Below are 18,942 nucleotides of genomic sequence, written 5' to 3'. Positions count from 1 at the left end.
CTTTGGACCAGTTTGCCACAGGCCATGGCGGATTCTCCATTTAAATGGAGCCTGGGTGTTTCTCTAAAAGACATGCCGTAGCTCAAAGAGAGGTGATTGGCCTCAATGCAGGAATCACCGGGTGAGACTCTGTATGTAGTGGCACAGGTCAGAGTCTGATCAAATGCTCCCTTCTGGCCTTCAAATCTGTGAAGGTGTGAGCTAGAGCAGCAGATGGAGAACAGACAGAGCCTCCATGAAAGCCACTAGGGACGTCACTGTTACCTCACTTTTATGAGGGATGCGCTCACGTACTGCAGTGATGAGCAGCAGGAGGAGACCTTACGATCGACAGAATCTGGCCCTGTCATTCTGAGTGAGCTCTGTTGCACTGATAACAGGGGGCTGACACGTGTTGCGATACTTGGGTTTAGAAATTTACCTAGATTGTGAGCTGAACTGTGAGAAGGGTCAAGAGATGTAAGAACAATTGAGATCAACAAATGTTAATGGGAAAAGTTGTCAAAGGGGCACGCGCCAAATTAGTCCAAACAAAAAAATCTCCTAATGTAATTCAAGGGCCGTGTGAAGCTCATGCCTGGTAAACAAGAAAAGCGTGGGACTGAACGTGGATGAACCAGTATTGGTGTGTTGTAAATTAGGCTTAGTTCATGGACCAGGCAATGATGGACAGGCTATTCCACCCACCCGTTCCCTTTTGGGGCCTGCCCCAGGAGATTGGGGGAGGGGAGGCTGGCTACCTACATAGCAGTCTAGTTAGAACTTGTGACAAAATAAGGTGTCAGGACCCTGTACTTCTCATTAATTATAGCAAATTTATTAAATAAGTGGCATCAATAATCAGCTCAGCACAGCAGCTGCTCATGTCTGCAGCCCAGATGGCACAAAGCGGGGTTCAGAGTTAACTATAACATGGGATGGACGCATAGTAAATACTGCCACGGAGGAGGCTTTGTCTGTAAATGCAGCAAGCAAATCCAGCGGAAGATTTCCCATGCCCTCTAGTGGTGATCTGTTGACAAATCATTGGCAGGCTGCCAAGCTGGGGAGGGTCAGCTTACTACCCATCAAGCCCTGGCTATTTAATAGCAGATTGGAACATAAGTGGGCTGCACAAGGGACCGAAGAAGAGCAAAGCAAACATTTCACATGGTTTCTGCTTCAGCATATCCAGGCCGTGCTCCGGATGTCAGATTCTGCGTGAAATCCTTCGGAGCGCTAGGGACACCGTCGCCCTTTCTTTCCTGGAATGCAAAGAGAAGGCCTGTGTTAATTGCAGTCTAACTCAGCCAGGGCCGTCCGGGGGGGGAGGGGGGGGGGCAAATGGGACAATTTGCCCCAGGCCCCGGGCCCTGCAGGGGCCCCCACGAGAATACAGTATTCTATAGTACTGCAACTTTTTTTATGGAAGGGGCCCCCAAAATTGCTTTGCCCCAGGCCCGTGAATCCTCTGGGTGGCCCTCAATTCAGCCTGCTTAGTGACCTCATTGGGAAACCCCCTGGGACAGAACGCCCCAGAAACGGCAGCTCCCCTGCCAGCCTGCTGGGTTGCAGTCACAGTAAAATGGTCACTGGGTTTCACTCGGTAGGTGAGAGCTAGAACAAGCCGGACGCTGGAGAGCAGCACGCTGAAGATACTGGAAGCGCCCACGTCTCTTTGCAGGGGTATAAGGAACAGCCCACCCGCTGAGGAAGGGTTATTGTTTGTGGTGAAAGCATGAGGCTGGGAGTCACCATCTCTGCCATTGATTAGCGACCTGCCATTCCCCCACCTGTGCAATGCGGGTTCTGCCTACATCCCCGGGGTGCTGCCAGGATGCGCTGAATCCTTGCAAGGAAGGTGTGGTAGGAAAGCAGTGGATTACGGCTGCCGTGTATATGAGGAGAACCGCAATGCCCTTTGGGAGAGCAGAAAAAGCCATGCAGGGGGTTCCCGTCTAACTCCATCGGAGAGATGTCACCGTGTGCTCAGTATCATAGGGGTAGCCGTGTTAGTCTGGTTCTGTAAAAGCAGCAAAGAATCCTGTTGCATCCGATGAAGTGGGTATTCACCCACGAAAGCTCATGCTGCAAAACGTCTGTTAGTCTATAAGGTGCCACAGGATTCTTTGCTGCTTTTACCATGTGCTGCAGCATCAATACGCTCCATTAGCCCAGTGGAGGAACAGAAAAATGGGCGTGTAGCTAAGACCGTGGGCGGGTGCTCAGGAGATCTGGGTTCTGTCCCTGGCCCTGCAGCGGATTCCCTGGGTGATCATGGCTAGGTCACTTCATCTATCTGGTGCTTCCATTTCCCATTGGAACAGAGGAGCAAGGATCCTTCCTTTCTTCCACCTGTTGTCTGTTTTGTCCATTGAGACTGAGAGCTGTTCAGGGCAAGACTGTGTTTTATAGCACAACCGGGCCCTGATCTCACGCTGTGCACTACTAGAATACAGATCACAACTTTCTTCTTCTTGCCCAGGCAGTAACAAATCTCTTCCCAGCCTGGCTCCTGGAGTTAGAAAGGCCCCTCCATGAATTGCCCAGTCAATTCTAAACATCTCCAGCCTCTCTCCCAGCCTGCCTAGCACCAGAATGGGAGACGGCTTAGTGACAGCTGAGGGACATTCATCACCCCCCACGCTTGTTCTGCTCTCCCCTGCCCCCTCCCTGCCCTCAGAAACCCCACCCGCCCAGCAGATGTGGGGTGGGAGCCGTTGACACAGGAGCATCATATGCTGCCTTTACACCAGCAAGAGAAATTCTCTGCTGGCCGCCACCAGCCAGGTCGCAGCCTTTTTGCACCAGCGGAGATTGTCCCAGAATGACCTGATTCCAGGAGCAGGGACTTTAAGAAGAAACCCAACTAGCATGAGACTTGTGATAAAAATACCCCAAGAGATGACACCACTGAAGTGACAACCCAGGGTGGGGAGAATTGGACCCAAAGTCTCCTACTGACCTTCTATGTAGGCGCAGTTGTAACGGCTGAAGGTCCGGTTTGTGCTGTGGAGGACAAACATCTTGCTGTTCTTGTCCTGGGTGAAGTTGGACACCCTAAATTTCTCATAGACTGGAATCAGCACTTCTGCCTCACCTCGGAAATAAGAGATGTTTTCAACGCGGACCCCGAAGCAGGTCCGGATGGTGAAGAATGTGCCCGAGGCAAATCTCTGAGCTACGTCCCTGTCTAAAGATGAAGAGGTAAATTTCCCAAACCGGATCATGTTACCTCTCTTATTGGGTTGTAGTGGAGAGAACGGTCTCCCCGGTACACCTCCGTCTCGTACATCTCAGCACAGTCTCTCTTCAGGAGCTGCAACGCCCTGGTCAAATAAAAATGAAGGGCTTTGAATGGGAAATGTTTGAGATAATAAGCTCGGGATTTACCAGCCTCGCTCACAGCTGTGTTGAATTCCTTGTACAAAGGTACATTATCTCCTCTGGTATAGGCCAGGATTGCTATTCCATTCTCATCCTTAAACCCTACAGGCAGAGAGAGGTTTTTCTTCTTATTATTCCATTTACTTTCTGCAGCTTCCCATGTTTTGTTAAACAACTCGTGCCTTGATTTCTCTTTCTGCAGCAGTTTAGACTTGATTATATTTTCCATGTCCTCTGTGCAGCCGATATACTGGTCATCAAAAGCATCGCATGCCATGTCCAGCACTGGATGACAATTCACCTGGAATGACACAGCATATAAAACACCGAGGGTGGATAGCTGCCTGGCTGCCAGGCTCCCAGCATGGCTAGCACCAGTGGAAGTGGGCTGGGCCAGCCACCAGGAGACATTTTTTCTGATTTTCCCTGGTATAAACAAGGAGAGAGAGAGAGAGAGAGCGCTCCCCTTACCAAACAAACTCATAAGTAGGGCCCTACCAACTTCATGGCCATGAAAAACGCATCACAGACTGTGAAATCTGGTCTCCCTCTGTGAAATCTGGTCTCCCTCCATGAAATCTGATCTTTTTTGTGCTTTCACCCAATACCATACAAATTTCACAGGGGAGACTAGTATTTCTCAAATTGGGGGTCCTGACCCAAAAGGGAGTTGCCGGGGGTCACAAGGTTATTTTAGGGGCGGGGGGGTCGCAGTATTGCCACCCTTACTTCTCTGCTGCCTTCAGAGCTGGGCGGCCAGAGAGCGGTGGCTGTTGGCCGGGCACTCAGCTCTGAAGGCAACACTCCACCAGCAGCAGCCCAGAAGTAAGGTTAGCAATACCATACCATGCCACCCTTACATCTGCACTGCTGCCTTCAGAGCTGGGCAGCTGGAAAGTGGCGGCTGCTGGCTGAGGGCCCAGCTCTGCAGGCAGCAGCGCAGAAGTAAGGGTGGTAATCCCATACCGTGCCCTCCTTCCTTCTGCGCTGCTGCTGGCGGTGGTGCTGCCTTCAGAGCTGGGCTCCTGGCCAGCAGCCGCCGCTCTCCAGATGCCCAGTACTGAAGGCAGCGCCGCCACCAGCAGCAGCGCAGAAGTAAGGGTGGTAATCCCATACCGTGCCCTCCTTACTTCTGCGCTGCTGCTGGCGGTGGTACTGCCTTCAGAGACTTTCCTGGAGCCCCCCATGCCCTACCCCCATTTGGGACTCCAGGCTTCAGCTGTGGGGGGGGGTCTCGGGGCCCTAGATGGGGGCACCAGAACTCAAGGCTTAAGCCCTGTGGTGGTGGGGCACGGGGACTTTAGCCCCACAGTGGGGGCGGGGGACACTGGGGCTCAGCGTTTCAGCTCCACGGGGCATGCCGAGGCTCCTACGGGTTTGAAAACATTGACCACAGCTCCAGCCCCGACAGCCCCAGCTAAATTTAATCCCTGGTACAAAGCATGTGAGGGCATCTGCTCTGCAGTGAGGTTCCAGAGGAGACTAGACTAATCCAGCTCTGACCACCGTTAGGAAACACAGACATACCTTCCTCTTGGACAGAACTTCTCCACCAAACCCAGGACGACATTCCCAGCGTCAGCCAGCCCCTTCTACCTCCTCCAGTGCTCCCCCCACAAATAAACCAAGAGAAAACCCTGATCCAAACAGAGCTTTCTATAACCCCAGAAGAGACAGGAGCCAGAGACTCCAGGAAGTCCCCCAAGGGACCTCACCATTGACAAATTCTTTTAGATGGAAAGTTGTCAGGTACTAGGGTCAGCACAAAAAGATACATAACTAGACGGCATTGGGTCTCACCAACATTACAGCATCGATTGAGTCCATCAATGTGTAAGTGCAAAGGTAAGTCACGGTGATCAGCAAAAATGTCATCTTCACCTGGGGGACAGGAAGAAAATTCCATGAGAATCTCAACACCAACCAAGAGAAATGCCTGCCCTGGATCCCTAGTTCCAAGGTGATTGGGGTCATCTCTGGAGACTCCCCTGAGCCACCTCAGGAGAGGGACGGGTAGCCGGAGAGCAGGAACCCTTGTAAACAAGCAAAGACCTTTACAGGCTGGGGAAAGAGTTGGGCAAAAACTTTTCTTTGTTTCTTTTTGAAGTTTAAACACAGACGTGTTTCATTTTCTTAGGACTAAATTTTGAGAAGTCACGAGTGATTTTTAGCAGTGTAACTTGAGACACCTTCAGAGCCTCCCACCCCCAAAGATCTGACCCCTTTCAGTTCTTTTCAGTCGGGTCTCCAAAAATCGTGGCCCCCAAATCACAAGCCGCTCTCGAAACCATCGGTCTGAGTGAAGAGACAAGGCTGACCTGTCGCCATGCTTCCCCCCAGGGGGCTCACCCCAGGGATGGACCTGACCCAAAGAGTTAAAGATGTGACTGTACCTGCAGGTCCAAAGGCTGGATGGCCCTGGGAGGCTCAGAGTGAAGCTCAGACCAAGGGACTCACTCTCTTATACTGTGCTGAACCTGCAGAGACTGTTCCTGTGAGTCTACCCCCTCCTTCCTCACCCTCAGACAGGAAACCACCTCGCTGCCTTTCACAGTCTCCTGTTTGTCGCAGGGGCGAGAGACCACGTCGCCCAGATTCCAATACACCCGGGAGCCCAGCCAGCGCTGCCCAGGACATGCCAGCATCAGGGCGGATCCGACAGACACCCATTGCAGCCCCTGGGAGCCTTCCCATTGATTTAAACGGGGGCCCTGGGTGGAGCTCCAAATGCACAGGCTGAGCCATTTCAAGGGATGGGGGGGTCCCCCACCTCCCTAAAGTGACTATTTCCCAGGGGTCTCTCCTGCCCTTGCCAGCAGTGGAGGACACAGCTGAGCCGTTCTGAGCACAGTTCTCACCAGAGACCACCCCAGGGGGAGCCCCCTACAGTACAACGTTGTCCATTTTGGGCCCAGGGGCTAGTCCAAACATGGGAGCCCCCAGGGCATTCCAGCTGGGAGCAGCAATTGCTGGCAGTCGGGGATTCCGTGGCTGCGGGTCTGTTGATTTCCAAAGACTGTCCCAAGTCCTGTGTCTGCGAACGCACAAGGAATCAAACAGCACGAAACAATTTATTTTGCTCACAGCACCAAAAATGCTCCATGCAGCCCATACCCAGGACCCAAAATCCTCTCTTCAGGTTTCTACCAGGGTCTGCTACCGGGCTTTCAGCTGCTCCTTTAGATTGTCCCTCTCTCCAGTCTTCTTGTCTGCTCTGTTTCTTGCCCTCCTGCAAACACAGCTGACCCCAGGTCTCCCAGTCCTTACATTGGCAGGCAGGGAGACCCCGTCAGTCCATATGGGTTTGCTGCCACCTGCCACACGGCTTCATGCCTTGGGCGGTTCCCCCACCATCCTGAGCTGTTTCTCCTCTCTAAAGAGGTCTGCCTGCTCTTGCTGTCAGCGTGGGTGTGCTCAGCACCCATTGGCTTTAACGAGGTCCGTGGTTGTCTGTGATCCTAGACCCAGCTGATGGCAGCTTTGCGCATCTTCCAGTGCAACAGTTTCAATATTTACAAGTCCTACCTCTGCCTGCAAGGTTTAAATGTAAAGAGGCGCACGGGACCCCAGGAGATCATAGGGGTGGCAGCTGTGATAGTGAAGTTTGTTCCAGCCCTTTCTTTCAGTCAGCCAGTGTCACGGTAGCCCCCAGAGTCTTTCCCACACAGTCTCTTGTGGCGGGCCCCAAAAGGGAGCGGGCGGGTGGAATAGCCCATCCATCATTGCCTGGTCCATGAACTAAGCCTAATTTACAACACACCAATTCTAGTTCATCCACTTCCAGTCCCACTTTTCTTGTTTACCAGACACGATCTTCACACAGCATTTGAATTATATCAGGACACCTTTTTGTTTAGACTAATTCGGCGTGTGTCCCTTTGGCACCTTTTCCCATTAACATTTGTTGATCTCAATTGTTCTTACGTCTCTTGACCTCTCTCACAGTTCAGCTCACAATCTAGGTAAATTTCTAAGCCCAAGTATCGCAACACGTGTCAGCCCCCTGTTATCAGTGCAACAGAGCTCACTCAGAATGACAGGGCCAGATTCTATCGATCGTAGGGTCTGTTCCTGCTGCTCATCACTGCAGTACGTGAGCGCATCCCTCATAAAAGTGAGGTAACAGTGAAGTCCCCTAGTGGCTTTCATGGTGGCTCTGTCTGTTCTCCATCTGCTGCTCTAGCTCACACCTTCACAGATTTGAAGGCCAGAAGGGAGCGTTATGATCAGACTCTGACCTGTGAAACTACATACAGAGTCTCACCTGGTGATTCCTGCATTGAGGCCAATCACCTCTCTTTGAGCTACGGCATGTCTTTTAGAGAAATACCCAGGCTCCATTTAAATGGAGACTCTGCCATGGCCTGTGGCAAACTGGTCCAAAGGTCAATTGCTCTCCCTGTTAAAATGTGCCTTCTTTTCTGTTGGACCTTTGCTAACTTCAGTTTCCAGCCAGTGGGTCTCATCGCACCTTTGTCTGCTAGATTAAATCTGGTGGTTTGATGGGTGGTGTTTAGGAAAACATTGATCAAATTTGGAGCGTGGAAGGGAGAAAAAAAACATTCCAATAAACTTTGAAAGTGACTCTCAAAAGGAAAATAAGCAGCAGAACAAACCCTTTCTCATGGAGGGAAAAACGGGGGTTATCCTTCACCCCCTCATTGGCAAAGTTTTTTCCTATTTTAGTTTTATGTTGGAAATTCAGGTCTTGGCCACAGGAGAATTGGGAGATTTCTGACAACACAAAAACCAAGGAAGTGAAATCTGATAGAGACGGTTTAAAACTCCTTTAGTCTAATTTTTGAGCTGGGTGCCCCCAGCTCCATCTGAAGTCATTGGGGGACTTAATATAAAAGCCCAAAGGCCTGATTTTTCTACACCTATGTCAGAGTTCCCTCCCCACTCTGAACTCTGGGGTACAGATGTGGGGACCTGCATGAAAGACCCCCTACGCTTATTTCTACCAGCTTAGGTTAAATACTTCCCCAAGGCACAAATCCTTCATTGTCCTTGGATGAGTACTGCTGCCACCACCAAGTGAGTTAGACAGAGATTCAGGAAAAGAACCACTTGGAGTTCCTGTTTCCCCAAAATATCCCCCCAAGCTCCTAAAATCCCAATCAGATTCTTAAAAACCAAAACTTTATTATAAAGAAAACTAAAAGAAGCACCTCTGTAAAATCAGGATGGAAAGTAATTTACAGGGCAATCAGATTCAAAACACAGATTTCCCCTCTAGGCAAAACTTGAAAGCTACAAAAACAGGGATAAACCTCCCTCTTACCACAGGGAAAATTCACAAGCTAAAACAAAAGAATCTAATGCATTTCCTTGCTATTACTTACTATTTCTGTACTATTGGATGCTTAGTTCAGATATGGCTTAGGGAGATGTATTTTCACTGCCCTAGTTCCTTGCTGATCCAGAGAGAACACACAAAGGACAAAAACAAACAACCTTCCCCCACAGATTTGAAAGTATCTTCTCCCCTTATTGGTCCTTTTGGTCAAGTGCCAGCTAGGTTATCTGAGCTTCTTAATCCTTTCCAGGTAAAGGAGGGATTAACCCTTTACAGGTAAAGGAGGGATTTTATGCTACCCTTAGCTATATGTTTATGACAACCTACTTAACTCAAATGCCTGACACACACTTGGGAGAAAAACTCTCTGTGTGAAAACCCTGAGGCCCTTTCACTAAGGGATGAAAATACTCCTGCTGTAGTTCTCCCCTCCTCCAAGGAGTTCTCTAGCAACAACAACAACAAAAAGGCTTGATATTCTCCACATTTCTGAAGTACAAAACGAACCAACCAGAATTTTAAAAGATTCAGGTCCCCTTTGTCTAGCTTAAAGACGTGAAAGACAAACAAAATACAAACACAGTTTATTTCCCCCTTTGCAAGTCACCTTAAACCCAGTAGCAGCAGAAATGGTGTGAACTCAGTTCCTGCCCATCCCTCTCATCTTTAGTGAAGTGTGAAGCCAGTAGCCCTCAGTCCCTAGTAGCCACATCCTTCTCAATTCAGTGGAAATGAAAACTATTAGAGTGGGGTGACAAGTCAGCGTTAGCCACAGACCTCCTGGAGGAGCTATCCTCTGAGGCCAGCAGTGGCAGTGCTGCTGCTCACAAGGCAGTGACACAGAGATTCAGCTGAGGTCCATTAGTTTAAAACATTTAAGAGACTTTAGAAATACTTTTGAGGGTCTGGGCCAAAGTTTTTTTCCTCTGGGAATTCCCTTGTTTGTTTTTTTAAATAGGAATAATGCGGAGCTCAATCTCTACCAGACCCCTTCTGCTCCCTGGCTCTCATGTGGAACTTAAATGCTCTGCCCCTAACTTATTTTTTATTGCTGCTGGAGATGGATGCAGGGGTTCGTCGATCGCTCTGCACACTCAGCCTTCGCTGATCAGTAGGATAATTAAGCAATCAATTTGCGAACACCTAGAAGATAATAAAGTGACAAGAAACAGTCAGCATGGATTCGTCCAAAACAAATCATGTCAAACCAACCTGACAGCTTTCTTTGACAGGGTAACAAACCTTGTGGAATGGGTGGGGGGAAGTTTAGATGTGGTACACAATGACTTCAGTAAGGCTTTTGATACTGTCTCGCAGGACCTTCTCATAATCAAACTAGGGAAATACAACCTAGATGGAGCTACCATAAGGCGGGGGCATAATTGGTTGGAAAACCGTTCCCAGAGAGTAGGTATCAGTGGTTCACAGTCATGCTGGAAGAGCATAATGAGCGGGGTCCCGAAGGGATTGATTCTGGGTCCGGCTCTGTTCAATATCTTCATCAATTATTTAGATAATGGCGTAGAGGGGATACTTATGAAGTTTGCGGATGATACCAAGCTGGGAAGTGCTTTGGAAGATAGGATTAAAATTCAAAATGATCTGGACAAACTGGAGAAATGGTCTGAAGTAAAGAGGATGAAATTCAATAAGGACTAATGGAAAGTACTCGAGTTAGGAAGGAACAATCAGTTCCTTTCAGCTGCTCCTTTAGACTGTCCCTCTCTCCAGTCTTCTTGTCTGCTCTGTTTCTTGCCCTCCTGCAAACACAGCTGACCCCAGGTCTCCTAGTCCTTGCATTGGCAGGCAGGGAGACCCCCTCAGTCCATATGGGTTTGCTGCCAGCTGCCACACGGCTTCATGCCTTGGGTGGTTCCCCCACCATCCTCAGCTGTTTCTCCTCTCTAAAGAGGTCTGCCTGCTCTTGCTGTCAGCGTGGGTGTGCTCAGCACCCATTGGCTTTAACGAGGTCCGTGGTTGTCTGTGATCCTACATCCAGCTGATGGCAGCTTTGCGCATCTTCCAGTGTAACAGTTTCAATATTTACAAGTCCTACTTCTGCCCCCTAGATGGCCACGCCTTGCCTGCAAGGTTTAAATGTAAAGAGGCGCACAGGACCCCAGGAGATCGTAGGGGTGGCAGCTGTGATGGTGAAGTTCGTTCCAGCTCTTTCTTTCAGTCAGCCAGTGTCACGGTAGCCCCCCCAGTCTTTCCCACACAGTCTCTTGTGGCGGGCCCCAAAAGGGAACGGGCGGGTGGAATAGCCCATCCATCATTGCCTGGTCCATGAACTAAGCCTAATTTACAACACACCAATTCTGGTTCATCCACGTCCAGTCCCACTTTTCTTGTTTGCCAGGCACGATCTTCACACAGCATTTGAATTATATCAGGACACCTTTTTGTTTAGACTAATTCGGTGTGTGTCCCTTTGGCACCTTTTCCCATTAACATTTGTTGATCTCAATTGTCCTTACGTCTCTTGACCTCTCTCACAGTTCAGCTCACAATCTAGGTAAATTTCTAAGCCCAAGTATCGCAACACGTGTCAGCCCCCTGTTATCAGTGCAACAGAGCTCACTCAGAATGACAGGGCCAGATTCTATCAATCATAAGGTCTCCTCCTGCTGCTCATCACTGTAGTACGTGAGCGCATCCCTCATAAAAGTGAGGTAACAGTGAAGTCCCCTAGTGGCTTTCATGGAGGCTCTGTCTGTTCTCCATCTGCTGCTCTAGCTCACACCTTCACAGATTTGAAGGCCAGAAGGGAGCATTATGATCAGACTCTGACCTGTGACACTACATACAGAGTCTCACCTGGTGATTCCTGCATTGAGGCCAATCACCTCTCTTTGAGCTACAGCATGTCTTTTAGAGAAACACCCAGGCTCCATTTAAATGGAGAATCTGCCATGGCCTGTGGCAAACTGGTCCAAAGGTTAATTGCTCTCCCTGTTAAAATGTGCCTTCTTTTCTGTTGGACCTTTGCTAACTTCAGTTTCCAGCCAGTGGGTCTCATCGCACCTTTGTCTGCTAGATTAAATCCGGTAGTTTGATGGGTGGTGTTTATGAAAACATTGATCAAATTTGGAGCGTGGAAGGGAGAAAAAAAAACATTCCAATAAACTTTGAAAGTGACTCTCAAAAGGAAAATAAGCAGCAGAACAAACCCTTTCTCATGGAGGGAAAAACGGGGGTTATCCTTCACCCCTCATTGGCAAAGTTTTTTCCTATTTTAGTTTTATGTTGGAAATTCAGGTCTTGGCCACAGGAGAATTGGGAGATTTCTGACAACACAAGAACCAAGGAAGTGAAATCTGATAGAGACGGTTTAAAACTCCTTTAGTCTAATTTTTGAGCTGGGTGCCCCCAACTCCATCTGAAGTCATTGGGGGACTTAATATAAAAGCCCAAAGGCCTGATTTTTCTACACCTATGTCAGAGTTCCCTCCCCACTCTGAACTCTGGGGTACAGATGCGGGGACCCGCATGAAAGACCCCCTACACTTATTTCTACCAGCTTAGGTTGCCACCACCAAGTGAGTCAGACAGAGATTCAGGAAAAGAACCACTTGGAGTTCCTGTTTCCCCAAAATATCCCCCCAGGCTCCTAAAAACCCAATCAGATTCTTAAAAACCAGAACTTTATTATAAAGAAAAAGTAAAAGAAGCACTTTTGTAAAATCAGGATGGGAAGTAATTTACAGGGCAATCAGATTCAAAACACAGAGGATTTCCCCTCTAGGCAAAACTTGAAGGGATAAACCTCCCTCTTACCACAGGGAAAATTCACAAGCTAAAACAAAAGATAATCTAATGTATTTCCTTGCTATTACTTACTATTTCTGTACCATTGGATGCTTAGTTCAGATATGGTTTAGGGAGATGTATTTTCACTGCCCTAGTTCCTCGCTGATCCAGAGAGAACACACAAAGGACAAAAACAAACAACCTTCCCCCACAGATTTGAAAGGGTGCAGTCCACACCATCCTCCAGTACGTTAATGAAGATATTGAATAAAACCGGCCCCAGCACCGACCCTTGGGGCACTCCACTTGATACCGGCTGCCAACTAGACATGGAACCATTGATCACTACACGTTGAGCCCGACTATCTAGACAGTTTTCTATCCACCTTACCATCCATTCATCCAGCCCATACTTCTTTAACTTGCTGGCAAGAATACTGTGGGAGACTGTATCAAAAGCTTTGCTAAAGTCCAGAAATAGCACATCCACTGCTTTCCCCTCATCCACAGAGCCGGTTATCTCGTCGTAGAAGGCAATTAGGTTAGTCAGGCATGACTTGCCCTTGATGAATCCATGCTGACTGTTCCTGATCACTTTCCCCTCCTTTAAGTGGTTCAGGATTGATTCCTTGAGGACCTGTTCCATGATTTTTCCAGGGACTGAGGTGAGACTGACTGGCCTGTAGTTCCCTGGATCTTCCTTCTTCCCTTTTTTAAAGATGGCCACTACATTAGCTTTTTTCCAGTCATCCGGGACCTCCCCCGATCGCCATGATTTTTCAAAGATAATGGCCAATGGCTCTGCAATCTCATCAGCCAACTCCTTTAGCACCCTCGGATGCAGCGCATCCGGCCCCATGGACTTGTGCTCGTCCAGCTTTCCTAAATAGCCCCGAACTACTTCTTTCTCCACAGAGAGCTGGTCACCTCCTCCCCATACCGTGCTGCAGAGTGCAGCTGTCTGGGAGCTGACCTTGTCTGTGAAGACAGAGGCAAAAAAAGCATTGAGTACACTAGCTTTCTCCACATCCTCTGTCACTAGGTTCCCTCCCTCATTCAGCAAGGGGCCCACAATTTCCTTGACTTTCTTCCTGTTGCTAACATACCTAAAGAAACCCTTCTTGTTACTCCTAACATCTCCGGCTAGCTGCAACTCCAAGTGTGATTTGGCCTTCCTGATTTCACACCTGCATGCCTGAACAATACTTTTATACTCCTCCCTGGTTATTTGTCCAATCTTCCACTTCTTGTAAGCTGTTCTTTTGTGTTTAAGACGAGCAAGGATTTCACTGTTAAGCCAAGCTGGTCGCCTGCCATATTTACTTTTCTTCCTACACATCGGGATGGTTTGTTCCTGCAACCTCAATAAGGTTATGAAGATATTGAACAGAACCAGACCCAGAACTGATCCCTGCGGGACCCCACTGGTTATGGCCTTCCAGGTTGACTGTGAACCACTGACAACTACTCTGTGGGAATGGTTTTCCAACCAGTTATGCCCTCACCTTATCATAGCTCCATCTAGGTTGTATTTCTCTAGTTTGTTTATGAGAAGGTCAAGTGAGACAGTATCAAAAGCTTTACTAAGGTCAAGATATACCACATCTACCATCTCCTCCCATCCACAAGGCTTCTTACCCTTTCAAAGAAATAGATTAGGTTCATTTGACACAATTTGTTCTTGACATATCCATGCTGACTGTTACTTATCACGTTCTTATCTTTTAAGTGTTTGCAAATTGATTGCTTAATTAGTTGTTTCATTATCTTTCCGGGTACTGAAGATAAGCCAACTGGTCTGTAATTCCCTAGGTCGTCCTTATTCTCCTTTTTATAGATGGGCACTATATTTGCCCTTTTCCAGTCCTCTGGAATCTCTCCCATCTTCCATGAGTTTTTAGAAATAATCACTAGTGGCTCAGATATCTCTTTAGCCGGCTCCTTGAATATTCTAGGATGCTTTTCATCAGGCCCTGTTGACTTCAATATATTTAACTTGTCTAAGTAATTTTTAACTTGTTCTTTCCCTATTTTAGCCTCTGATCCTACCTCTTTTTCACGTGCATTCACTATGTTAGATGTTCAATTGCTACTCACCTTTTTAGTGAAAACTGAAACAAATAAGTCATTTAGCATTTCTTCCATTTCCACCCCGCTCATTGAGTAACGGGCCTACCCTGTCATCGGTCTTTCCCTGGCTTCTAATATATTTATAGACTGTTTTCTTTTTTTTCTTTATGTCTCTAGCTAGTTTAATCTTGTTTTGTGCCTTGGACTTTATTTTGTCCCTACCTACTTGAACAGCAGCACTGAGCAGGTGTAATAGCTTAGCAGCCTAGACAGTGTTACCACAGCAACGACATTCAACAGCACTTAACACATAATACAGCAGATGTTTTTCTATATGTTATTTATTTAAGGTGACACCATGTAAATATATTGAATAGTACCTTATGTGAGGGGGCTGCTGGTCCCTCACAAACTCAGAGGCAGAGTAGTAGTATAAACCTTGATAGTATTCATCACCATGTATTTTTGACAGGTTTCCATGACATTTTAGGCTTCTCTCCCACCCTCCATTCCCATTTCTGTTTGTGTTGAGGCCCAGGGTGTGTTAAAAGAAAATGGGGGGAGAATTCCCAGAGAGAAAAAAACTTTGGCCCAGACCCTCAAAAGTATTTCAATTCCTAATTTCCACAGATTCCAATGGAAGTTAGGAGCCTAAATAAGTTTGGGGCTCTGGGCCTTTGTTACCAAGCGATGGCAGAGCTAAAGTTTCTTAAACGTTTAAAAGTAATAGACCCCAGGTGAGTGTCTGTGTCACTGCCTTGTGAGCAGCAGCACTGCCACCGCTTGCCTCCGAGGATAGGTCCTCCAGGAGGTCTGTGGCTAATGCTGACTTGTCACCCCACTCTAATAGTTTTCATTTCCACTGAATTGAGAAGGATGTGGCTACTAGGGGCTGAGGGCTACTGGCTTCACACTTCACTAAAGATGAGAGGGGTGGGCAGGAACTGAGTTCACACCTTTTCTGCTGCTATTGGGTTTAAGGTGACTTGCAAAGGGGGAAACAAACTGTGTTTGTATTTTGTTTGTCTTTCACGTCTTTAAGATAGACAAAGGGGACCTGAATCTTTTAAAATTCTGGTTGGTTCGTTTTGTGCTTCAGAAATGTGGAGAATATCAAGCCTTTTTGTTGTTGTTGTTGCTAGAGAACTCCTTGGAGGAGGGGAGAACTACAGTGGGAGTATTTTCATCCCTCAGTGAAAGGGCATCAGGGTTTTCACACGGAGAGTTTTTCTCCCAAGTGTCTGTCAGACATTTGAGTTAAATAGGTGTAGAAAAATCAAACCTTTGGGCTCTTTTATTACATCCCCCAATGACTTTAGATGGAATTGGGGGCACCCAGCTCAAAGAACTTCCAGATCTCCTGCAGCCAGGACCTGAATTTCCAACATAAAACTAAAGCAGGAAAAACCTTTGCCAATGAAGGGGTGAAGGATAACCCCCCCCCTTCTTTCTCCATGACAAAGGGTTTGTTCTGCTGCTTATTTTCCTTTTGAGAGTCACCTTCAAAGTTTATTCTGGATGGGTTTTTTTCTCCCTTCCATGCTCCAAATTTGATCAATGTTTTCATAAACACAGCCCATCAAACTACCGGATTTAATCTAGCAGACAAAGGTGCGATGAGACCCACTGGTTAGAAGCTGACGTTAGCAAAGGTCCAACAGAAAAGAAGACACATTTTAACAGGGAGAGCAATTAACCTTTGGACCAGTTTGCCACAGGCCATGGCGGATTCTCCATTTAAATGAAGCCTGGGTGTTTCTCTTAAAGACATGCTGTAGCTCGAAGAGAGGTGATTGGCCTCAATGCAGGAATCACGGGGTGAGACTCTGTATGTAGTGGCACAGGTCAGAGTCTGATCAAATGCTCCCTTCTGGCCTTCAAATCTGTGAAGGTGTGAGCTAGAGCAGCAGATGGAGAACAGACAGAGCCTCCATGAAAGCCACTAGGGACGTCACTGTTACCTCACTTTTATGAGGGATGCGCTCACGTACTGCAGTGATGAGCAGCAGGAGGAGACCTTACGATCGATAGAATCTGGCCCTGTCATTCTGAGTGAGCTCTGTGGCATTGATAACAGGGGGCTGACACATGTTGCGATACTTGGGCTTAGAAATTTACCTAGATTGTGAGCTGAACTGTGAGAAAGGTCAAGAGATGTAAGAACAATTGAGATCAACAAATGTTAATGGGAAAAGTTGTCAAAGGGGCACGCGCCAAATTAGTCCAAACAAAAAAATCTCCTAATGTAATTCAAGGGCCGTGTGAAGCTCATGCCTGGTAAACAAGAAAAGCGTGGGACTGAACATGGATGAACCAGAATCGGTGTGTTGTAAATTAGGCTTAGTTCATGGACCAGGCAATGATGGATGGGCTATTCCACCCACCAGTCCCCTTTTGGGGCCTGCCCCAAGAGACTGTGGGGGGGAGGCTGCTACCTACACAGCAGTCTAGTTAGAACTTGTGACAAAATAGGGTGTCAGGACCCTGTACTTCTCATTAATTATAGCAAATTTATTAAATAAGTGGCATCAAACATCAGCTCAGCACAGCAGCTGCTCATATCTGCAGCCCAGATGACACAAAGCGGGGTTGAGAGTTAACTATAACATGGGATGGACGCATAGTAAATACTGCCAAGTAGGAGGCTTTGTCTGTAAATGCAGCAAGCAAATCCAGCGGAAGATTTCCCATGCCCTCTAGTGGTGATCTGCTGACAAATCATTGGCAGGCTGCAAGTTCCCAAGCTGGGGAGGATCAGCTTACTACCCATCAAGCCCTGGCTGTTTAATAGCATCTTGGAACATAAGTGGGCTGCACAAGGGACCGAAAAAGAGCAAAACAAACATTTCACATGGTTTCTGCTTCAGCATATCCAGGCCGAAGTGCTCCGGATGTCAGATTCTGCGTGAAACCCTTCGCAGCGCTAGGGACACCGTCGCCCTTTCTTTCCTGGAACGCAAAGAGAAGGCCTGTGTTAATTGCAGTCTGACTCAGCCAGGGCCGTCCGTGGGGGGCAAATGGGGCAATTTGCCCCGGGCCCTGCAGGGGCCCCCACGAGAATACAGTATTCTATAGTATTGCAATTTTTCTTATGGAAGGGGCCCCCGAAATTGCTTTGCCCCAGGCCCCCTGAATCCTCTGGGTGGCCCTCGATTCAGCCTCCTTAGTGACCTCATTGGGAAACCCCCTGGGACAGAACGCCCCAGCAACGGCAGCTCCCCTGCCAGCCTGCTGGGTTGCAGTCACAGTAAAATGGTCACTGGGGTTCACTCGGTAGGTGAGAGCTAGAACAAGCCGGACGCTGGAGAGCAGCACGCTGACGATACGGGAAGCGCCCACATCTCTTTGCAGGGGTATAAGGAACAGCTCACCCGCTGAGGAAGGGTTATTGTTTCATGAGGCTGGGAGTCACCATCTCTGCCATTGATTAGCGACCTGCCGTTCCCCCACCTGTGCAACGTGGGTTCTGCCTACATCCCCGGGGTGCTGCCGGGATGCGCTGAATCCTTGCAAGGAAGGTGTGGTAGGAGAGCAGGGGATTACTGCTGCCGTGTATATGAGGAGAACCGCAATGCCTTTTGGGACAGCAGAAAAAGCCACGTGGAGGGGTTCCCGTCTAACCCCGTCGAAGGGATGTCACCACGTGCTGCAGCATCGACTCGCTTCATTAGCCCAGCAGACAAACAGAAAAATGGGCGTGTGACTAGACCATGGGCGGGTGCTCAGAAGATCTGGGTTCTGTCCCTGGCCCTGCAGCAAACTCCCTGGGTGATCATGGCTAGGCCACTTCATCTAGCCGGTGCTTCCATTTCCCATTGGTAACAGAGGAGCAAGGATCCTTCCTTTCTCCCCCCTGTTGTCTGTTTTGTCCATTTAGACTGAGAGCTGTTCAGAGCAAGGCTCTGTGTTTTATAGCACAACCGGGCCCTGATCTCACGCTGTGCACTACTAGAATACAGATCACAACTTTCTTCTTCTTGCCCAGGCAGTAACAAATCTCTTCCCAGCCTGGCTCCTGGAGTTAGAAAGGCCCCTTCATGAATTGCCCAGTCAATTCTAAACATCTCCAGCCTCTCTCCCAGCCTGCCTAGCACCAGAATGGGAGATGGCTTAGTGACGACTGAGGGACATTCATCACCCCCCACGCTTGTTCTTCTCTCCCCTGCCCCCACCCTGCCCTCAGAAACCCCACCCGCCCAGCAGATGTGGAGTGGGAGCCATTGACACAGGAGCATCTTATGCTGCCTTTACACCAGCAAGAGAAATTATCTGCTGGCCGCCACCAGCCAGGTCGCAGCCTTTTTGCACCAGCGGAGATTGTCCCAGAATGACCTGATTCCAGGAGCAGGGACTTTAAGAAGAAACCCAACTAGCATGAGACTTGTGATAAAAATACCCCAAGAGATGACACCACTGAAGTGACAACCCAGGGTGGGGAGAATTGGACCCAAAGTCTC

The 18,942-nt window shown here is 48.4% G+C and overlaps 1 pseudogene; it reads right to left on the bottom strand.

Annotated features, from left to right (window-relative positions):
- Positions 1 to 873: 873 nt before the first annotated feature.
- LOC120398621 lies at positions 874 to 5,865 on the bottom strand (annotated as a pseudogene).
- Between the last annotated feature and the right edge of the window lie 13,077 nt (positions 5,866 to 18,942).

This window comes from Mauremys reevesii, linkage group 1, assembly GCF_016161935.1.
Source record: "Mauremys reevesii isolate NIE-2019 linkage group 1, ASM1616193v1, whole genome shotgun sequence".
NCBI lineage: Eukaryota > Metazoa > Chordata > Testudines > Geoemydidae > Mauremys > Mauremys reevesii.
This window is presented reverse-complemented; position numbering and strand designations above follow the sequence as displayed.